This window comes from Artemia franciscana, chromosome 14, assembly GCF_032884065.1.
Source record: "Artemia franciscana chromosome 14, ASM3288406v1, whole genome shotgun sequence".
Classification (NCBI taxonomy): domain Eukaryota; kingdom Metazoa; phylum Arthropoda; class Branchiopoda; order Anostraca; family Artemiidae; genus Artemia; species Artemia franciscana.
The window spans coordinates 20,950,978-20,974,389 of NC_088876.1; the positions used below are offsets into that span (position 1 = coordinate 20,950,978).

Sequence of the window (23,412 nt, forward strand, 5' to 3'; positions counted from 1 at the left end):
GCTACGTGGGAAGATATTTCCATGGGGGAAGAGAATTTCAATGAAGGGGGCGTAGGGTTTTCTAGCATTATTTGAAAAGACAATGAAAAAATAAATATGAAAAGTTTTTTCTACTGAAAGTAAGGAGGAGCATTAAAACTTAAAACGAACAAAAATTATTACGCATATGAGGGGTTTACCTTCTCGTTCTACCTCAATCTTTATGCTAAAGTATTTTTAGTAATTTCAGCTATTTATTCTACGGCCTTTGGGATTCAGAGGTTATTCTTAAGGAATTGGGACAAAATTTAAGCTGTAGTGTAAAGAGCGAGGTATTGACGAGGGTAGAACCCCCTCATATACGCAATAAAAACATACGAATATAGAAATTCGTAATTACATAAGTTAATTCTTAAGTTACGTATATTTTTTACCAATGTTTGTAAAAAATGTTTGTTTGTAAACCAAAATGTTTGTAAAAAATTAAAAGTTCTAGTTGCCTTCTTAAGTAGTCGAAAAATTGGAGGGCAGCTAGACCTCCTCCCTAGCTCCTTTTTTCTCAACATTTTCCGATTAATTGCAATTAATTAATATGCAAATTTCGTTTTAATTATTTATATGCGGAGAACCAATTCAAAAACGTCCAAAAATTAAATAAAAAAAGACAAGTCTTTTTAAATGAAAGTAAGGAGCAACATTAAAACTTAAAACGAACAGAAATTACTCCGTATATGAAAGTGGTTTTTCCTCCTTAACGCCCCGCTCTTTACGCTAAAGTTTCTTACTGTTTTAAAAAGTAGAGTTAAGACAAAGAATCAAACTTTAGCGTAAAGAGCGATAGGTGGTTATATTTAAAGAAACATTAAATTTGAACGGAAGAAAAAAACAATAGGAATCAAATTAAAAACAAGGCATTTTCCAGGCTAATGAAAAGAGCCACCTTATAGCCTAAAACGGACAGAAACTACCATGGACACGCCCAAATCTACGCTCTTCTATTCATATTTTATTGTAATTTATTCATGTTTTCAACAGAACTACTCGTATTTTAAATATTTAATAATTATTTTTCAGGTTGAAAAAATAATAAAGAAAAAGCTCGATTGCAAAGTCCAATATATAATTTTTGATATCCTGAACTGAAATGTCTCTTTAGTAGTATTGCTTTTGGGAGAAGTTTATATCCTGAATTTGGGAGCAGGTGGGAGTATCGTCAACCGAAGCTAACTTTCATCTTTAATAATTATCAGCGAATTCAAAAACTAATTCATCATTAATGATAATTAGCTATTTCTTAATATTTTCGTTCCAAGACAAGTTCGAAAATTAGACCTTCTCGCATGCGAATGAATTCTCCGCGGAATGTAGGCACCATTCTCCTGATTAACTGCCTTCAGCCGGGAGCGCTATGCGTGGTTGGACGCAAATCATCTTATACTTCCAGTCTTTCCCCCCCCCCCCCATATTCTTTTAGGTACTGATTTGAGTTGACTCTGGCTGAGCTTTATGAGTCACACCGTCAACCCCCCGTTCGAAACCAAATAATCAGTGACACCAGGGCTTGAACCACAGCCCTCACGGACATGCAAGGCCGTATCAAGTATTTTGTTCGGGGGAGGGGGGTTCTCGGGAGTAGGGAGAAGCTTACAAAAAACATAGTGTAAAATCGTACTTTAGCTATTTTTGGCTTTCTTGGATAGGGGTTAGGTTAGGAAAATGAAACTTTCAGGGATGAGTCTACATGCTAAAGTATGTACCGGGAAGGGTGTACAGGCTAATCTAGGTCCCAGGAATATAAATTGAAGTGCCTACCTCCACTCCTTCTCCCTCTAGAGGTTCCTGAAATTTGACTGCATGACAGGTCTATTACCTATAGGAATTTTGACAAAACAACATTTGACTTTAATTTTCAGTTATCAGTTTCTTTTTCTCGGGCTTTAGTCTGCAATTCCTGTTATTTAATTTTAAAGCCATATTATTTTTTTCAAAATTTAGGAAATGTATTTGCATGTCTTTAAAACCTTATAAATTGGGATTGAGCAAAGTTCTGAAGCTGAAAACAATTTTGTTGCACTTCGTTTAAACAGAAGATTTATTTTGCAAGGTTCCAATTTTATAACACACAGATTTTCAAGGGTTATCAAAGGTCAGGACCCTCTAGAGGGAGAAAAAGAGAAGGTAGGGTCTTCAATATACCTTCCCGGGACATACTTTAGCCTGTAGACCCATCCCTGAATTTCATTTTCCTAACCTAACCCCTTTCCAAGATTAAATAAAACAAACAAGCTTTTTTTTAACTGAAAGTAAGGAGCGACATTAGAACTTAAAACGAACAGAAATTACTCCGTATATGAAAAAGGCTGTTCCCTCCTCAACACCCCGCTCTTTACGCTAAAGTTTGACTCTTTCTCTCAACTCTACTTTTTAAAACAGTAAAAAACTTTAGCATAAAGAGTGAGGCGTTGAGGAGGGAACAGCCCCTTTCATATACGGAGTAATTTCTGTTCGTTTTAAGTTTTAATGTCGCTCCTTACTTTCAGTTAAAAAAAACTTGTTTTTTTATATTTAATTTCTGAACGTTTTTGAATTAATGTATGTTTTGATTCTAGCTCTCCGCACATGAATAATTAATCGCATATTAATTTTATTTTTTTGGTTAAATGGCCTAGTTACCCTCCAATTTTTTGGTTATTTAAAAAGACAACTAGAACTTTTAATTTTTTACGAACGTTTTAAATAGTAAAAATATACGTAACTTACGTAACGAACTTCTATATTCGTATGCTTTTATTACGTATATGAGGTGGTTCACTCCTCGTCAATACCTCGCTCTTTACACTAAAGCTTAAATTGTGTTCCAATTCCTTAAGAATTACCCCTGAATCACAAAGGCCGTAGAATAAATAGTTGAAATTAATAAGATTACTTTAGCGTAAAGAACAATTATGCAAATTTTTATGCAAATTTTATGCAAATTTTATTTAATTTAAAATTTATTTAATTTTATTAATATTAAAATAAAAAATTTTATTTTTTAATTTAATAATTTATAATAAATTAAATTAAATAATTAAATAATAAATTATATAAATTATTATAATAATAAATAAATTAAATAATTAAAATAAATTTAAAAAAAAATAAATTTAAAAAATCATTAATTTTATTAATATTAAAATAAAAAATTTTATTTTTTTAAAAATTTTATGCAAATTTTTATGCAAATTTTATGCAAATTTAAGCAAATTTTATGCAAATTTTTATGCAAATTTTATGCAAATTTTATGAAAATTTTATGCAAATTTTATGAAAATTTTATGCAAATTTTATGCAAAATTTTATGCAAATTTTAAGCGAATTTTATGCAAATTTTATGCAAATTTTGCAAATTTTATGCAAATTTTATGCAAATTTTATGCAAATTTTATTAATATGCAAATTTTATTATTTAAGCGAGAGCCGAAAAATTGGAGGATAACTAGGCCTCCTTCCCCACCCCTTATTTCTCAAAATCGTCTGATCAAAACTAAGAGAAAGCCATTTAGCCAAAAAAAGAATTAATATGCAAATTTTATTTTAATAATTTATGTACGGAGAGCCAAAATCAGACATGCATTAATTCAAAAACTTTCAGAAATTAAATAAAAAAAACAAGTTTTTTGAAATGAAACTAAGGAGCGAGGGGGCCTAGGTGCCCTCCAATTTTGTTGGTCACTTAAAAGGGCACTAGAACTTTTCATTTCCGTTAGAATGAGCCCTCTCACAACATTCTAGGACAACTGGGTCGATACGATCACCCCTGGGGGAAAAAAAACAAACAAATAAACACGCATCCGTGATCTGCCTTCTGGCAAAAAATACAAAATTCCACATTTTTGTAGATAGGAGCTTGAAACTTCTACAGTAAGGTTCTCTGATACGCTGAATCTGATGGTGTAATTTTCGTTAAGATTCTATGACCTTTAGGGGGTGTTTCCCCCTATTTCTAAAATAACGCAAATTTTCTCAGGCTCGTAACTTTTGATGTGTAAGACTAAACTTGATGAAACTTATATATTTAAAATTAGCATTAAAATGCGATTCTTTTGATGTAGCTATTGGTATCAAAATTCCATTTTTTAGAGTTTTGGTTTCTATTGAGCCGGGTCGCTCCTTAGTACAGTTCGTTACCACGAACTGTTTGAAACCAAAGCTTCGTACGGAAGCACGCTTGATCAATCGGAGAATTGAGTGCCGATGCGGATTTTTCGAATTACGACTGCTGCTTTTTCGGCACATCTTAGAGCGTGGCAAATCTCAACACAATAAAAATAAAAAGGAATCTCTTGATTTACCTTCATTACCTTGATTAATCGATATACCTTCAATGATTGTATTTTGGTAAGATCATATTTCCATTAAACATAATTTTATTATGGATGTTTACAAGAAAAAAGATCGATTAAAAAAGATGACATCCTTCCAAAATGGAAAATCACTTTATAAAAGGGTAAGAACTTGTTTTTATTTATTATTTTTTTAAATAAAGCATAACAGATTTCCATTCATAAATAACTGTGATTTTTATTTACTTGAAGGCAAACCTAAATAATTACAGCAAAACAGAATATGAAAAGATCCTTTGGAAAATAATAGGAAAAGAGAAGAATATGTCAAAAGATCTGTGTAGGATGGGATCAGTATGACTTCAGTCCCATCGGAGACCATTAATTATGCTGATTTTCTGTTAGAGTGATTGAAAATGACCCTCCTAGCACACACTCGATTTTGCCAAAAAAAATACTTAAGAAATGTACACAAGGTTACGCCTGATGAAAAACTTGACCGAACATTCAAATTTTGCATAAAATTAAAATCGTAATCCAATTTTCAGTTTTTAAGCAGAATAGTTTAAATTTCTATTTAAATATTACTACAATAATAAACAGTGAGTTCATGTTTATAAAAAACCAAATTGATCAACAAATAGTTTTCAGAAAAATATTTCCGAAGAGCTATATTTCACAAAAAAAGAGCTATATTAAAACCTAATCCAAGCAGCGAAAAAATCATTTAATAAGTTAAATTAACAAGAGCTAGGAGCTCATATGGCACTTGTGACGAGGTCGGAAGAGCCAAGAGCCAAGAACTCATATGGTATGAGCTCTAGCAAAATTCTAAGAATCAATAGATTGCTTTAAAAGGAAAATCAGAGGCTTAAGGCTGGTTGGGATTTAAAATAAGAGCTCTGGGTCACAAAGTCCTTCTATCACGTATCTGCTCTGTCAATCACGTATCTACGACTTTATAAGCATTTTCCTAGATTTTCAGTTTCCCCCTCCAACTCCCCCCAATGTCAACGGATCTAGTCTGGATTTGAAATAAGAGCTCTGAGACATGAGTTCCTTCTAAATATTAAATTTCATTAAGATCCGGTCACCCCTTCGTAAGTTAAAAATACGTAAATTTTTCTAATTTTTCCAAATAAACAACTCCCAGTCCCCCCCCCCCAAGAGAACGGATCCGTTCCAATCATGTCAATCATGGATCTATAGCTTGTGCTTATTCTTCCCATCAAGTTTCATCCCGATTTCTCCACTCTAAGCGTTTTCCAAGATTCCCGGCTCCCCCTCCAGCTCCCCCCAGTGTCACTGGATCTGGTTGGGATTTAAAATAAGTGTTTTAAGGCACAATATCCTTCTAAATATAGAATTTCATTAAGATCTGATCATCCCTTCGTAAGTTACAAATACCACATTTTTTCTAATTTTTCCAAATTACTCCCCCCCCCCAACTTCACCAAAGAGAGCGGTTTTGGCCCGATTATAACAGTCACGTATCTTGGACTTGTGCTTATTCTTTCCACCAAGTTTCATCCTGATCTCTCCACTTTAAGCGTTTTCCAAGATTTCCGCCCCCCCCCCTATGACACTGGATCCGGTCGGGATTTAAACAAGAGATCTGAGTTACGAAGTCCTTCTAAATATGAAATTTCATTAAGATCCGATCATGCCTTCGTAAGTTAAAAAACCTCATTTTTTCCAATATTTTAGAATTAACCCTTCCCCCCAACTCCCCCAAAGAGAGCAGATCCGTTCCGGTTATTTCAATCACTTATCTAGGACTTGTGCTTATTTTTCTCGCCAAGTTTCATCCTGATCCCTCCACTCTAAGCATTTTCCAAGATTTTAGGTTCCCCCCAACTCCTCCCAACGTCACCGGATCCATTCGGGATTTAGAATAAGAGCTCGAGACACTTTTAATTACATTTTTCGTATCCCCTTCGGTAAACGTTTATTCATGATTTTTCCCAGGACACAGAGACTTTAATTTCAACATCCATGTAAATCTTACGCACCACTGAGGCTTTGGGCCATATTTTTTGCTCTACCATAGATGGGCTATCTACCATAGGGGCTATCTAAGCCCCTTTTTCTAAGCCCCTTTTGGGCTATCTACCATAGGGGCTATCTAAGCCCCTTTTTCGTAAAATTTCTCTTTTGCTACTTCAACTAAAATCTTCTTGTGGAAGAAAAACTACCCTCGAGCCCTTAACGTGACTGCGGTGTACACGCGCATAAAAGGGGAGCTGATCTCTCCGGACTTTTTAATTTCATAATCCAATCTAATGTCTTACACTAATCATCATGTTATTTACCTTAATTGTTATTGCTCCTACGAAATATAAACCTGCCCTGAAACAGATCCTGGCCTCAGTTCCTGCTACTTACTAGATGTTGCCTTGGTGCTAAATATTGGTGCGAGCTCCTTACAAGACTCAACCCTGGAATTTTACTGTTTTTTACTGATTTATGCACTGTTTCAGATTTTTAGTTAGTTAAAATAAATAAATTTAATATTAGATTTAATTGTTTAAGCAAGAAACATGAAATTGTTTCTTGACATTCCTGGAAGCATCTGTACTACTTAATAAAAAGGAAAAATTGTTACGGGAAATATTTTTAATGCACAGTTTATTATATTCTCTGAGGCGAACCTGAAATTTATACATAATAATTTTAGATAATAATAAGCTTACCTAAGCTATAGATGTCAGGCCTTGATTTAGTTTAAACGATTTTTTTTTTTTTACTGGACCTGTGCCAGTCATAATCAGATTCAAATTCAAATCTCTTCAAATCTCAGAAATTTGAATTTGAAACTGATGATGAATGGCACAACTTCCCTAGGAATTATCGTATAAACAAATTCAAGACAAACATTCATAGCTTAGGTAAGCCTATTACCAACTGCCATTTAATACACAGTGCATTTAATACATAGTGAATATTGTATATTTAAAATATTTCCACAGAGCATCACTTTTTCAGGAAAAATCCTATTTTGCCAGAGTTGGTAAAGACAATTAAGCAGAAAAAGAAGAAAAAATTACATCACAGTCTTATCAAAAAGCAACAAAAGATACTGCAAGAACAAACGTACAAAGCACACAAAGCATGTCATGTAAGGTACACTTGTACCTTTCATGGTAAAATGACACAAAAAGTTTTTTTTCCACCGAAGAACGTCTAATAAATATCTATATAATTTTATGATTTTTCGGTCTCAGAGAGTGGTTGCTTTTTTTTTTATTTAAAGTTCCGTTTATATCTTCTTAGCTCAATTTCGCTGTAGCTATGACTTTTTTTTTAAGTATCAGTGATAATACAAAAGCTGCGAATACCTTTCATGTTTACAAACAAACTTACCTCACATCGTCATATAGATCAAATCTGACTGGGCAATTGATAATATTGTTCAAACCCTCCACAAGAAGTCTAACATTGTAATTCCTGAAAAAAAATGCGGCATTGGTCCTGTTGTAACATCTAAAATCGGTAAATTTACTATTTAATTAAATCTAGTCTCTAATATCTATTCTATTTATTTCTATTTTGTCCACTCCTTGACACCAAGTTGTAATTGGAGCAAACCTAGCTCGAATGCAGTAAAGTACACATGCATGGTTGGACATCAAGGTCTGTGTACAGTCTTTACCTACCAATCATAATTTGTTTCCTTATGTATAAGTAGCCCTGATTGGTCAAAAGTGACAACAATTAGAAAATGATGTCTAGATTTAGCAAACATATGAGCAGAGCTTTACAGAACTCGAACTAAGGACAATCCAGGTTAAGGTAGGTTGTCAGTCTTGTTGCTGGTGAGTTAAGGCAGGTGGTCAAATAAGTTTGTCAGACTTGTTTTCTCAAATTACTCAGAAAGATGACTCAGTAAAACAAATATTTTAATTCTAGTCCCCTATTTAGGTAACAAGATAAATACAGCTACAATAAATGTCGTTTTCACCGTTTCATATTGTAAACTAAAACTTTAGCCCAAATTAAAGCGAAATTGCTGACTAAAAGGTTATAACTTAAACAAGCATTCAATTTGGATACCCCCTGGCCTCCGCCAGTCAGGGGGACCCAAAATGGTCATTGGCAGGATGTTAGAGAAGGAGGCGAAGTTGGCGAGGTCTTTTATGGAGGAGCTTTGTTCGATGGCTCAGGACAGGTCGTCGTGGCAAACCACTGTTGCTGCCTTATGCGCCTTCAGGCGTGGGAGGACCTAAGTAAGTAAGTAAGCATTCCAAAAATGAATTTTTTTTATCAGAAATGTCTAAGTCTCCATTGACAAGCTACAAGATGATGCATTTAATGCTTAAGCTATGTTAATAATTGATTAATTGGCAAAAGACAAGCTACAAGGTGATGCATTTAATGCTTAAGCTATGTTAAATATCGATTAATTGGCAAAAGACAAGTTACAAGGTGATGCATTTAATGCTTAAGCTATGTTAAATATCGATTAATTGGCAAAAATGGCAAGCAATATACTACAAAAAAATTTAAACCAACAATTAACAGTATTTTGGCTGTTTTAAAACTAAGAAATATGATAAGCATTAATTGAAATAAGGCTAATAGTTTATAATTTTTTGAACCTTGTTTGAGGGGAGTGGGTATGGATTCGACTACGAGAAAAGTCACTGTGAGTTCTATTTTGTTATTAAACAAAAAAAGGGTATTTTATTCAATTTTCACATTTTGAGGGAGAGTCTAAACCTGATTTTAATTTGATATGGCCTCTGGGAAAATCAGCCCAGAAGGGCAATATCAGCCCAACTAAATGTGCAAGAAGGAAGCTCATGTAAGCAAGGACTTTTTGGTATTGTTCATAGGTAAACGCAAATGGACTTGGTTTCAAGGTCAGGTTTAGGAAAGCTGCCACTTCTCGGTAGGCTTGACATAAATGAGCTCCAAGGAAAGGCGAATATTCACTGTCATGTTATACGAAGCACCTTATGAAGAATCCATTGATAGGCTGGTAACTGTCTTTTTGTAATATTGTTGGTTCATAAAATTTAGTTTTTCAGTAAGAAATTGTTTTGACTAAATTTTCATTTCTTATCTAATTGTATCATTAACTGCGTATGTTTTGTACTATAGTTGCATTATAGTTAGTATTGTTCTTGTGTTTTTGTGCTTTGAATTTTATGTATTATTTTAAGAAAAATCCGTGTACTTAGGCCATATTAAGTTTTTTCAAAAGAACGTAGACCTCAATTTTTACACGTTAACTTAATGTCAAATTAATAATGAGCAATGCGCTTAGGCCGAACTCCCTATGTTAACTAGGCATCAGCACATCCTTAAGCCAAGATAATTTCGCGTATGGTCATGAATGATAAGTATACAGTGAGCCTTTCCAAATAGAAACCAAAACTCTAAAACCCGGAATCTTTATTATAATATAAACATGCAACAAAGAATTTATTTTTAATGCAGGTTCCGACTATCAAATAGTTCGTGGTAACGAACTGTAGTAAGGAGCGTCCCGGCTCAATAGTAATCGAAACTCTAAAAAACGGTTAAAAATCCCGCTCTTTACGCTAAAGTTTTTTACTGTTTAATAAAGTAGAATTGAGAGAAAAAGTCAAACTTTAGCGTAAAGAGCGGGGCGTTGAGAACGGAACAGCCTTTTTCATACACGGAGTAATTTCTGTTCGTTTTAAGTTTTAATGTCGCTCCTTACTTTCAGTTAAAGAAAACTAGTTTTTTTTTTTATCTAATAAGATAATTAAGCCAAGTATACCCATCAAAAGCTCCTAGCATAAGAAACCTGCGTATTTTTGAACAAATGAGAAATACCGCTAAAAACGACTGACCTTGATTAAAATTGCAATAATTCAAGTGTTGGTAAATCCTATTCTTCCTAAGCTTTAGATCTCTGTATTAAAAAAAAAAAAAAAAAAAAAAAAAAAAAAAAAAAAAAAAAACCGAGATCGATTTTGTTTCAATTTTTAAATCAATAATCATCTTTCAGAGCACGAGTGTCGATTTTGAATTACCAGATAGTTTCAACGAGTGTCGATTTTGAATTACCAGATAGTTTCAATAATTGAAATACCAAAAACATAAACATATCTGATTTTATTACTGGCTGTGAGATGTTTCTGCGGTGTTTTTACTAAAATATACGTTGAGGCATACATAATTAATTGTCTGTTTTTAGTTTTTATGTTTCTCTTCTCTACTAATCTCCTGCCTAAAAAAAAAATAACTAAAAAAAAAATTTGGACAGACTGAATTTAGTACTATAAATTTTTATTTTATTTATATTTTATGATTCAAATTTGTTCTGCAATCAAAGATTGGTGAAAATATTCGTGATGAAAATTTGGAATATGGGGATATTCTTTAGAAAAATTGACAATCAGGTTGATAAATTGACATTGAAAGTCAGGTTTGTCAAGCGAAAAGATTTTTGAACATAGCCGCCGATTAGTTTTGCTTTGTTCTGATAGTGTCTTCTTTAGGCAAGACTTGGAACTGAAATGGCGTTTTCAGGTCTTTTTAACCTTGGATTTTTTTGAAAAATAACCAAAAATATTTTAACAATGTACTTAAATATTTTAAACTCAACTTTGACATTTCATTCAGTTCAACTTTTAACTTTAAAGTTGACCTTTCATTCTTAAAGTAAAAGTACTTTCTAGAAGATAAAGTTTCAAAATCAAACATTGACAGAGATAAATATGTATAATGACTAACCATAGATTAACGAATCATTATTTATTACATTTATCTGAGATTTCTAGAATACAGATTTTCTAATACTCCAATATTTTACAAATAATGTTGAAAGAAAAAGAAGAGAAATCGGACAGAAAAATCTAGTGATCATATTTGTACAAGGACTCAATGCACAATTTTAAAGAAACACTGCAATTGCAAAAAATAATGGCAAATATTTCCGAGAAATATAGTATTCCCCTAAGACATTTTGAAAAATACTGGCCCCGCGTGGTAACGACTATATGTTTTTTAGCCCGATACCTTATCTCAATGAGTCAATTTTAGCCAGATGATGATTTCATAACATTTTGGTCGATATTTTTTTTTTAATTTTATTTACATAATAAACAAAAATTATAAACTATTGCAGATATAGATCACTACGCTAGGGAAAAATTTTATTTTTGCTTACGCGTAGCAATTAAGTACATAAACATTCCTAAAGACATCCTAAATTAAAAATAATAACCAAAAAACCTGCATAAATGTTCCTATAAGCATCCTACACTAATTAAAATAATAATGAAAGGAAAAAAAGAAAAAAGACAATCACTTTCTCTCAAACACCCCCCAGGGTAACAATACTCACCCGAATACAACTCCCTCCACTCCAACCCCTTCAACCCGCTCCAGAAAGTAACGTGATAAGTGAAAGTCAGGCTTTTGCAACATTGTTTTTGTGTTAGAGTGTTTTGTTTTAGTTTTTGTGTTTCATTTTTGAAGAACCGAGATAAAAGAGTCAAACCTTAACGTATAAAGCAGGAAGTTTAGTCACATGACAACAACTGTCAACGGAATTCCATTTTTTTTTTCTTTGCTTTCTTTTAGGATTGCAAAATACTTCTTCCTTCAAACTCAACAATTGTTGTTATTCCCAAATCAGTGTTGACGGTAATTTTTTCCATACTTGACAGTTCTGTTTAAAATACATTTTGTAGTTTTCTGGTTGCTTTGGTCTGAGGTTCTTTCTTTACTTGGCTCTACTACTGTAACGGTGAAAACAAAATATTTGCAATGCAAATGAAAATTTTTAACCAAAGCACCTTTGATTAAAAATAAAGATAGAATGTAAAATAAAAATAAACCAGTCACAATTTCTAATTTTTATTGAAAATATATTAAAGAGTAATTAGAAATAAGCGTTTACTTTTTCTTGAAAAAAAAATCTTCAGTTCTCATTCTTATTTTTAAATCAGCCTATAGGAAATAATTTCCTATTATATATCCGTCGTTAGGTGAAAGCGAAGAGGTTGGAGAGATAATAGTCTTGTTGAGGAAAAAGCCCATTAAGTGAATACTAAATGGTTTGGTGGTCGTAAACAACAACAAGAAACTAGAACTTCGGTTACAAGACTCCGACTCCGTGGAGTGTTGCAAGAACTAGGAACAAGGGATCACACTTGCGGAGTATCAAATTCAACTACATTTAAAGGAAAACAGATTTGTGTGTTTCCGTATTACATTTGATGATGCGTCATGATTACTGTAATTTTTATTTTTCAGGTGAGCGTGCAATCAGGAAACTTCTGAAATAAGTTCTATCTTTGTGATAAGTTCTATGTATGTACCCGTGTTGTTTTTATTTTTATGTAGACAAGGACCATGTATTATCTACTACGTTCATGAATGTCTGTAAAACAGTTCCTTATGTAAGCTTTACTTCTTAGTAAATGTTCCATTTTTGGATATGGAAGAGTGCATGTCTTCTTGCTTACTTTTCATGGTACGAAATGTCTATATTGTAATAAACATTAAAATCAAAAAATTTTAGGAAAGAATAAAAAAACCGGAGCTTTTGTGTTTCGAAGTCAGGATTTACGGTATTGTTTCCCAAAAATATATGAAAGATATGAAAATTTTTCTTAGATTTTGAAGAAATAAAATGAGTTTCTGTAAGTAGTCAATGTTTTCTTTTTATTTCTAGAAAGGTTTAGCTTCAAATCTAGGACCTTTTACTTTGAAAAAATGTATGGAATTCACAGAATGGACTCCAGTTCTTAAAGATTTATACATATTTTTCTGCACTGGAAAAAATATCCTAGCTTTCCTAGAAAAAAATTATCTCTAGGATATGAAACGAAAATGATCCGTCATGACAACTTCGGAAATTGTTTCTGTGTAAACGAAGGAATTTCATGTGTAAGAAGATTCATGTCATCTTGCGTGCTTTTTACCCTAAAATGGGAAACTAAAAACGGAATATTGCGTTCGAGATTGATTTTTCCAAAAAATTTCTCAAGAAATCTAGGAGAGACACATCTTTTCGTTCTCCGGTTTTTAGAGATTTAATTTAATGTGCTGCGAGATTACGATATAACATTTTTTAGACAAAGTTTACTTTCCCAGATAAGATAGTTATGTTTCGATACCATGTATTGAGGAAAAAAACTCTTATTATTATTTTTTTTGCAGGGAAATCACTGGGAATTCCACAAACTCCTCTCGAACTTTTCTCTCCTGTTTAATAAAGCCCATACTCAGGAAAATTTCAAGCATGCATAACTTACCACTTCGGAGCTACCGACCGTAAAAGCAGTAATATGAAAGCAGAAAAAAAAACAGATGTGATAGCAACAGCGTTGCTCCGCGACACAATAACCGAAACACTAGATTACGAATGTTGCGCTAAAATCCCATGAAGCAGGGTATTATAACGTACCTGGTATATTCCTTGACCAGCTCGATGAATGTCTCTCTATCCTTTGAACTGTCTATTAATGGTAGAGCCTGTAATACAAATCGGTGTGAACGACAATAGGGATGAGTAAGTAGATTGTATAACTTCCGGACATAGTCCTAAAAATATCATGATCTTCATGATGTATCTGTGATTTCCAATTTTTTTTTAATTTATAGTTGATATTTTTACGAACTGTAATCTCTGGAAAGCGTTTGCGTGTTTGTTTCTAATGGTTTGGTCGTGTTCTTCTTGATGTTTGTTCCACACATATCAAGGGAATCATCCCTCTCACAAGAACAAAAATCAAAAGTTGTACAACAACAAAAAAACAAACATAAAAAGAACCATCTTTAAGGAATAAATCTCTAGAGTTGGTCTAGTCAAAAGAAGAAAAAGGGACACGGTTCTTATAGCTGTCGAGCATCTATAGCTCATTGTATCCATGCATCGATATAGGAATAAAATTTATCTGCGCATCCAACACAATTCCAAGACTTCACCCCGATTCAAACACTGCGCAAATTACGTGCGCTGAGGAGTTTAGCTCCCTGACCAAACGTTTCACTTCTAATCTCGCCAAGAAAATAGTTTATTGGGCCGTCTTAATTCTAAAAGATATACCATGCCAAGTTAGAGTAAGCGAGCCAATAGATCATCAAGAAATTCATTTTAGAGAGAGGGAATACTATAGTGAGGAGGCAATTAAAAAACCAACGCAAATAACAACAAATTTTTGTGGAAAATATATGATATGGGAAAACTCGTCAGATTCTTTCTTTTCTTTATGGGGAGATCTTTCATATCTCTCTTATCTTCCCTCATATACCTAAAGAAAGATGCTTTGTGTTTGGCTCTATTCAGTGTCATTCCTTCCAACAATGGCTCTTTAGACATTAACTAGGATATATTCTTTTAAGACTCTAGACTTATGTCGTGCTTCGTGCATATTTTCTTCGTTCGAGGAGCGAAAGAGGGGGGTCAAACCGTCATATTGATGATTCTGAAGATATCCATACAAATACAACATGTCGTGAAGGTTCCTATAACAATACAAGGTAAATCTTAATTCAACTAATAGCCTTACAGATATCAATAGTATCTGAATACTTATTTTGGATAATCAGTTTGATTATAAAGGAAAAAAGAAAATCAGATTCGATGGTATATTGAAGCATACAGGTGAAAATTTTATGCTTTCTGTCCACATAAAATTCGACCTGCGCAAAAAAAAAAAAAATCCCAGTAAAACTCAACCTCTTAAGTTTCAACCGGCATATATTGCAACTTGGTAAAACTTTTTTCAGCGAAACAAAACCTAAGCAAAAGTTAAATACGCACACATTTCAACCCTGCCAAAATTAGGCTCCATAAGATACCCAATGCATTTTTTTCAAAATCTGAAGGGAAAATTTTGAAGGAGAAGACTAGGGAGCGCAGCTCCACACCTCATTGCAACCACTGCACTTTCTAAATTCCAATCTCATTAAAAAATCCCTACTCAACTAAGTTGGTGGACTGCATTTTCATTACCGTGTTTAAGGGAATTGTCGGAGAATATTTTCTGGTGGTCATTTGGTATTTAGGAAGCTGTGTTTTTCTTTTTTAAATAATAAACTAATTGAATTGTCATTGTAAATATATTAATTAATAGATTTTGTTTTGTAGAGAATTATACATTCTTTACTGAGCTGCCTGTAGCTACAATAAAATCGTGTTACTTTTAGAACACAATTTCTTGCAAATTTTGAATTTTACAGACGTAAATTTATTGTTGATGTTCAAAATCAGAACTCGAAATCTGTGTTTTGCTACTTACGAAAGGGAGGTGAGCCTATGGGCCTGTACCCGCAGTTGCAAAATTGAGTTTTATTACAGTTTCACACATTTCCGGTGTAAGTTTTTTTTTCCTTGAAAGGTATTTTTTTCATAAAATTTACCTAAGTTAAAAAACCTTTGCGCATGCACGGGATAAGTGCAACACATATTGTATTTCAGGTTAAATTCTGAAGCCTCGTCTTAGGTCTCCCGTTTAACATGTTGAGATAGAAAAGATATACGGAGTCCTTAACTCATATCTTTTTTGAAATATTGAAACAACCCCCCCCCCCCCTATTTAGAAATATCTTTAGATACACCCATTAAATATCTTTGGATACCGAGTACCTAAGTAGGTCTACAATAGTCAAGAAAATAATGCAATTTTTAATGCGCAAGTATGTCAAATCCAATATAATTTTCAGTTCAAAATCCTTATACTATAGATCTACCACTGTTAGAAAACGACTATTTCTTTTTTCCTATTGCTACTGTTTGATTGCGAAAACGACCGTCTGAGGTAATTAATAGAATATTAATTAATATCTTTCATAGATTAGCACAAGCTTTACAGTTTCTATTTAAGAGAATGATATTATTAGAAGATTTATTTGTGATAATTTTATAGCACTGCTGACACGACTCCTCATTTACTAGTATACTCCTTTTGAAGGTTCTTATGGCTGTCGAGAAGAATGCCATACGGTTTATGGATATGCCAAGTTCAATCTGTATTGAGACACAGTATGCAGCTACAAGCTGCATATGCATATGCTGCATCTGCATCGCTGCATTGTGGCATCCGTAAAGTTGAATATAACACACCCTTTGTCAGCCGTTGCAATAAGAATTTTCTAAATTTACAGCTGCCATCATGAAGGCTCATCACACAAGGACTTAGGTGATTTTATAGTCTTTACGATTTTAACCATTTAATACTTCATCTTAAATTGATACATAATACATTAGGAGTAGTAATAATAATAATAATAATAATAATAATAATAATAATAATAATAATAGTAGTAGTAATAATCTATATATATAAAAATAAGTTGTCTGTCTGTGTGTCTGTCTGTCTGTCAGGTGACGTCATGTTTATGTGTTGACTGACGTCATGAAATTAGTTGTCGTCATTTTTGCTTTGACGGTGACGTCATTAATGGTATTTAAGACATTTGTTCACGGAAAAATGTTTAATTGTAAAATGACTGAAGAACCTACAATGGCAACAGCCGAGGAAGCTGCTCAAAGAGTTTATGCCAAAAAACTTGCTGCTGATAGAGAAAGTAAGAAAAGAAAGCGTTCCAAGGAATCACAAGAACAGCAAGAAAACAGGCTTGCGGCTAAAGAACTTAAAACCGGGCAATTAGATGAAAATCCACCTGGACAGCGAGAGTCAAAACATATCAAAATTGAAAATGATAGCGATGATGATTGGGTTTGGGATTTTGACTTGGATAAGGTCATCAATGCCTACCAGATTTAAGTTAAAAAAAACAAAGGTTCGTCATAGTGACGCTGAAAAATAAAGAAGAAAAAGAAAACTGAAAAAAGAAAAAAGGTAAAAAACTAAAAAAAAACTAAAAAGAAAAAACACTCAAAGAGAAATTACAGACCGGGACACAAATGACGACCGAGACAGAGGGAATATAAGTGACGACCGGGAACCTGAAAGATAAATTACAGACTGGGACACCCGGACACAAATCACGACCGGGACACAGGGAATATAAATGACGACCGGGACACAGGGACACAACTACAATGGGGACACCGGGGGCACAGGCGGGATATATAAATGACGACCGGGACACAGGGATTGTTCGAATAGAAATTACAGACCGGGACACCGGAACACAAATGAAGACCGGGACACCGGGACACAGGGAATATAAATGACGACCGGGACACTCAAAGAGAAATTACAAACTGGGACACCGGGACACAAATGACGACCGGGACACAGGGAATATAAATGACGACCGGGACACAGGGACACATCATTAGAATAATGAGGTATAGATCTGAATACGGATTGTTTTTCCCATGGACAATTATATGTTGCATGTTCAAGAGTCAGTAAACCTGACAATCTATTTATATGCACAGACAATGGGACAGCGAAGAATGTTGTATATTCGCATGTTTACGTAGTTAACAATGGGACAGCTAGTAATAATAATAATAATAATAATAATAATAATGATAATAATAATAATTATGACAATAATAATAATAATAATAATGATGATAATAATAATAATAATAATAACAATAATAATAATAATAATAATAATAATAATAATAATAATAATAATAATAATAATAATAATAATAATAATAATTATGACAATAATAATAATAATAATAATGATGATAATAATAATAATAATAATAACAATAATAATAATAATAATAATGATAATAATAATAATAATAATAATTATAATAATAGTAATGATAATAATAATAATAATAATAATAATTATAATAATAATAATAATAATAATAATAATAATAATAATAATAATAATAATAATAATAATAATAATAATAATAATAATAATAATAATAATAATAATAATAATAATAATAATAATAATAATAATAATAATAATAATAATAATAATATGAATATGAATAATAATAATAATAATAACAATATTAATAATAATAACAATAATAATAATGACAATAACAATAATAATATGAATAACAATAATTATAATAATGATAACAATAATAGCAATTATAATAATGGCAATAATAATAATAGCAATCATAATAGAAAAACTATATAATTCATCGATTAGGTTTGTTCCAAACTTCTTAATTTCGACTTGATCATTCTTAGAGATAGTTTATGATCAACTTTCTATGCATAAGATGTTTTTAATTAAAATTGATTATTCTCATTTATAATAATAATAATTATAATTTATTTATAACCCACTGCACAAAACAATGTGAGGATAGTAGAGTAAAAAGAGAGAAAACAGAAATAAACATCAGAAAAGAAAACGACGCAAGAAAAGAAGAAAAACACATAAGTACAACAAGATCAACAGAACAAACGGATGAGAACAAAGGTACAAAGGTACAACACAATAAGTACACCAAAATCAACAAGGAAAAAAGTCAACAGAACAAATGGATGAGCGCGTGATATGGGGTAAGCTGTCGATATGCTTGTGCCGATAACTTATAATGAATACACATCTTAAAAAAAATAAAGTGACAGCACTCCCCCTTGACCTACACGACAATGGACTAAAATATTTTTTTGCATGAGTCTCATTTAGTTTTAAACGCAAGTATGCATGACTGTACCAATATCTTAGAACAAAGATAATATAGATATTTACACAATTTACAGAAAGAGAATACAAAGCTTGACTATGAACACTACTATCGAACGCCTTAGAAATATCTAACGAACAAAAATGAACTTGGTCATCTCGTTTAGAGGCTTGATGAAGATCATTCGGGAGTACCCCATGGGCTTGTGACAACTTATTCCTTGCTTGAACCCAAACTGATTTTATCCATAACATGCGCTCTCATTGATTGACGGAAGTAAAACATATTCAAAAATCTTGCTTAACGTACATGTCACTGTAATGGGGCGATAAGAAGAACAAGCAAAAGCATCTTTTCCACGTTTCAGTTTTGATGTAACAGTTCTAGAGGGGGAACTGTCAGGAACTATGGAACTAACAACACATTTGAAATAATAATCGCAAATAAAACATCAGTTCTTTTGAATCAGGCTGAATATTTTTAACAAAAATACCATCGATGTCACATGATTTGGATTTGAGCCGCTTCACTGATTTAATGATAAGGTCATACGAAACAGGTAAGAGATGTTGCTGTGACAGGTTACGAGGTAAACAAATGTTTAGTAGCTTACTATACACAGAATGCAAAGAATGATTTAATTTTGAGAAAATTTGGGAGTAGTGTGACAGCCATCGAGACGAAGAAGTATTACGTTGAGTATTATATTCATCAAACTTGGAACTATTTGAAACAATTTTCCAATCTTTCTTATTCTTAGGGAAATTTTTTCCTCTAAGGCGGGTTTTTCTGAGATACTTTTTATAAGCAATATTTGCTGACTGCTTAATATCAAACACTTTATCCGAAGGAGGTCTGCCACACGCTACCCAAATTCGAAGCTAAAACTTCGCTTTTTTTCTTATAGGTTTAAGCTCTGGGTGAATATTCCACACTGGTTGTCGAGTATTAATGCGATATCGATCAAGAGGCATTGTCACACCTTCCGCTTGCTTCAAACAAGAAACTATTTTTAAATTGTAAATATTCAAATTAAGTTGTTTTGTTTTTTTTTTAATTCGGGAAAGGTGTACTAAGTTGCAAAAGGTGATAAGGCACACACATAGTAGACAAAAGAGAAGCAAGATTTGTTAAATGAGCGCTCCAATTTGCCTTTTCCCAATTTGATTTTTCGAACCATTTTTTCTTCTTTGGGGCAATAGCATAAGAGATTGAAGGTAAAGAAAGTGTCAAAGAAATGGGAAGGTGGTCAATGTCGCAGTAATGCTCGTCAACATGAACTAGAGAAGAAACTAGACATGCACTTAATACACAATGATCAATATTTGATGTCGACCTGGTGTGATGCACGTAGGTGTAACCTATAACATTTTCGACAACATGGTACGGGCTAGGGCAAATATCCAGAAACGTTTCCAAACTTGGAGAATTGCGTTTAAATCAGTATTAATATCCCCCAAAACAACCCACTGTAGACCGTTTGAACTAATGTCCTTAAGAAACTTCTGCAGCTGTGTGCAAGCTTTCGCATAAGCATTCAGGGATAACACTGTATTTGTGTTACACGGCAAATAACAGTTTACAAGCACAGTATTCCCTTGCCGAACAGCCAAAAAATGTCTGTATGAAAAATACTGTACCGGAGATTTTCCAATTAACAAGACAAGACCTAGTTAAAGTTTAATTGAATAGACTGATTTACTTTGTCATTCCTTAATGTTTCTGGTCAGGCAAGTATAAATGAACTCATTTTGGGCAATCAAATCTTACGATGGATCAACGTTGTTGAACTAAGAAAGTAAGTGAACGCTCTGAAAACTATGGAAAATGAGAGAAAAATTTGTAAGGATTAAAATAGTTGGAGGGGAAGAGGAGTGAACCCACATGAGCCCCTTTCAGGGTTGGTTCTGGCCTCTCTTGCACCAGGGTAAAATATTGGTTAGCGTACCCCTGTCTCCCATAAAGATTTTCAGGCCAAATTTTAGCAGAAATTTCATTTATAAAAAAAATTATTTAATTAATCAATAAATAATTTTTTTAATTAAATAATTAATATTAATTATCCTAATTTATATTTTCAAAATTATTTATGATCTAATTATTTAATCATCATTATTGAATTATTTTTTTTAAATGATGAATTAATAATTCATTCATTATTTTCATTTATTAGTCGTGTCGTATACTTTATTTTAATAATAATACAATTTCAAAATGGTTATATATATTATATTATCTATTTAAAATTTTGCGCCCCTAAAATTTTCTTCCCCCTAAAAAGGCCTCTGCCTTCATCCTAAACTCCATTTGCGTTTGTGATCTTTTGACAATTAGGCTGTGTGGTATTCAAGATTGTCTTTTGGCTTCATTATCTACTTTACCGTGAAGATAATTTAAATGCATAGATCCCTCCGTCATTATTTGAATTTACTTTGGAAGTTAGTTGTCAAAGAAAAAATTGACGTTTCTCATCCCATTAAAGGGTTTGACAGAAAAAAACTTTCGATTGTGTTCTTAAAGTTTTTGTTCCCTTTATAATAAGAGATTTTGCAACAGGCCTGTGGCTGTAATTTGCAAAAAAAAAGGACTACCTAAAGAATTCCTATATAAGGCTACTCATTAATAGTAAACATACAAAAAAATTTGTGTTTTATTCATCTAGATAAGAAAATCACCTTACAAATTAAATTTAGAAAAAACATGAAAATAGCTGACATGAAAGAAAAAATTATGGAAAAGAGCAATTAGCAATTCTTCCTTGTAACACGCGGGATTTGAACCTGCAGACCCATTGCCAATAGGCTCAGTCTAATCCACTGCGCTATCACAAGGTATTTTTCAATTGTTATTTTTGTATGAATCTCTTCGCTTAGGATTGTAACGATAATAATTCAACTAGTTTTCAAGATGTCAACCAGTGACGTAATTTCTTCAAAATGCTGAGGGGGAGGGTGCAAGGTTGGAGCCAATTTTCCCAAATCGAGTGAAAATGATATTGAACACTGAAAAATGAGCCATATAATAAAAAAAGTAAGGACATACTAAAGAAAACTGACCCGTACTGTAGATGCTTGAATTACACAGGCTTATCTTAGTTTTGACAAGATTTTTGGGGAAGCTAAACTTCAGCTGGGGTGGCAAACTAGGCTATCGGGGTGGGAAGAGGGGGCGAAATGAGGTCTCGGAGGAACAATTGCCCCCCCGCCAAACCCTTGCCCCATAGAAAAATTATGCCACTGGTGTCAGCATCTAACAAATCAGATTATTTTTTATTTAGCCTACACCTTTCGTACACCAAATTTCAGCTGAGGACAGCCTTCAGTCTAGGGAGGTGAACTGAGGTCTGGGAGGGAAATTTTTTCCCCTGCCCTATTACAAATTAAACCCTGGGTGTCAAAATCTAACAAATCAGATTGATTTTCCTGTTCACCTTTCGTACCTGTCACAGGTGCACACAGGGGGGGGGGGGTCCAAGACCTCTCTTGAAACCGGGGACTATAAAATAATTATGAGGAAAAAAAGGAAAGAGAGCAGAGTGGAGAAAAACATGGGAAAATTGTGTGTTGGCCAGTGACTGGTTGCCTGCCAATAGTTTTGGTCTTTAATAGAGATAATATGAATTCTAATTTGCGACTGAGTGACCCTTTCCACAGATTTCCACAAGAACATTTTCCATAAAATTTGGTTGGAGTAAAAAAGAATCAAATTCTTTATAGTAATGGATGGTAAGCAAATACCAATCCTTATCAATAAAGAAATCTTAAGAACCTAAATACTGGTAAAATTAAATTAAACAATCATCTTTTGATCTTTATATATATATATATATATATATATATATATATATATATATATATATATATATATATATATCTTCTATATATATAAAAATAAGTTGTCTGTCTGTGTGTCTGTCTGTGGATCAGGTGACGTCATGTTTCTGTGTTGACTGACGTCATGAAATTAGTTGTCGTCATTTTTGCTTTGACGGTGACGTCATTCAAGATATTTAAGACATATGTTCACGTAGAAATCTATTAATGTTTAAGTTTACAATGACTGATGAACTTACCATGGCAAAAGCCGATGAAGATGCTCAAAGAGTCTATACCAAAAAACTTGCTGCTGATAGAGAAAGTCAGAAAAGAAAGCGTGCCGAGGAACTACCAGAGCAACGCGAAAGCAGACTTGCTGCTAAAAGAGAAAGTGAAAAAAGAAGGCGTGCCGAGGAATCAAAAGAACAGCAAGGAAACAGGCTTGAGGCTGATAGAGAAAGAAAGAACAGAAAGCGTGCCGAGGAATCAAAAGAACAGCAAGGAAACAGGCTTGAGGCTGATAGAGAAAGAAAGAACAGAAAGCGTGCCGAGGAACTACCAGAGCAACACGGAAGCAGACTTGCTGCTAAAAGAGAAAGTGAAAAAAGAAGGCGTGCCGAGGAATTACAAGAACAGCAAGAAATCAGGCTTACTGCTGATAGAGAAAGTAAGAAAAAGAAAGCGTGCCGAGGAATCACAAGAACAGCAAGAAATCAGGCTTGCTGCTGATAGAGAAAGTAAGAAAAGAAAGCGTGCCGAGGAA

General features: G+C 33.1%; 1 long non-coding RNA gene across 1 annotated transcript in view; it reads right to left on the bottom strand.

The window, feature by feature from the left end:
* LOC136035828 (uncharacterized) overlaps window positions 1–15,990 on the bottom strand; it is a 37,974-nt gene extending 21,984 nt beyond the window's left edge. The window contains exons 1-3 of the long non-coding RNA XR_010619524.1: window positions 15,880–15,990; window positions 13,696–13,763; window positions 7,668–7,751 (exon numbers count right to left, since the gene is read on the bottom strand). This is a non-coding gene — a long non-coding RNA (uncharacterized LOC136035828). The remainder of the gene's footprint in view (window positions 1–7,667; window positions 7,752–13,695; window positions 13,764–15,879) is intronic.
* Window positions 15,991–23,412: the final 7,422 nt, after the last annotated feature.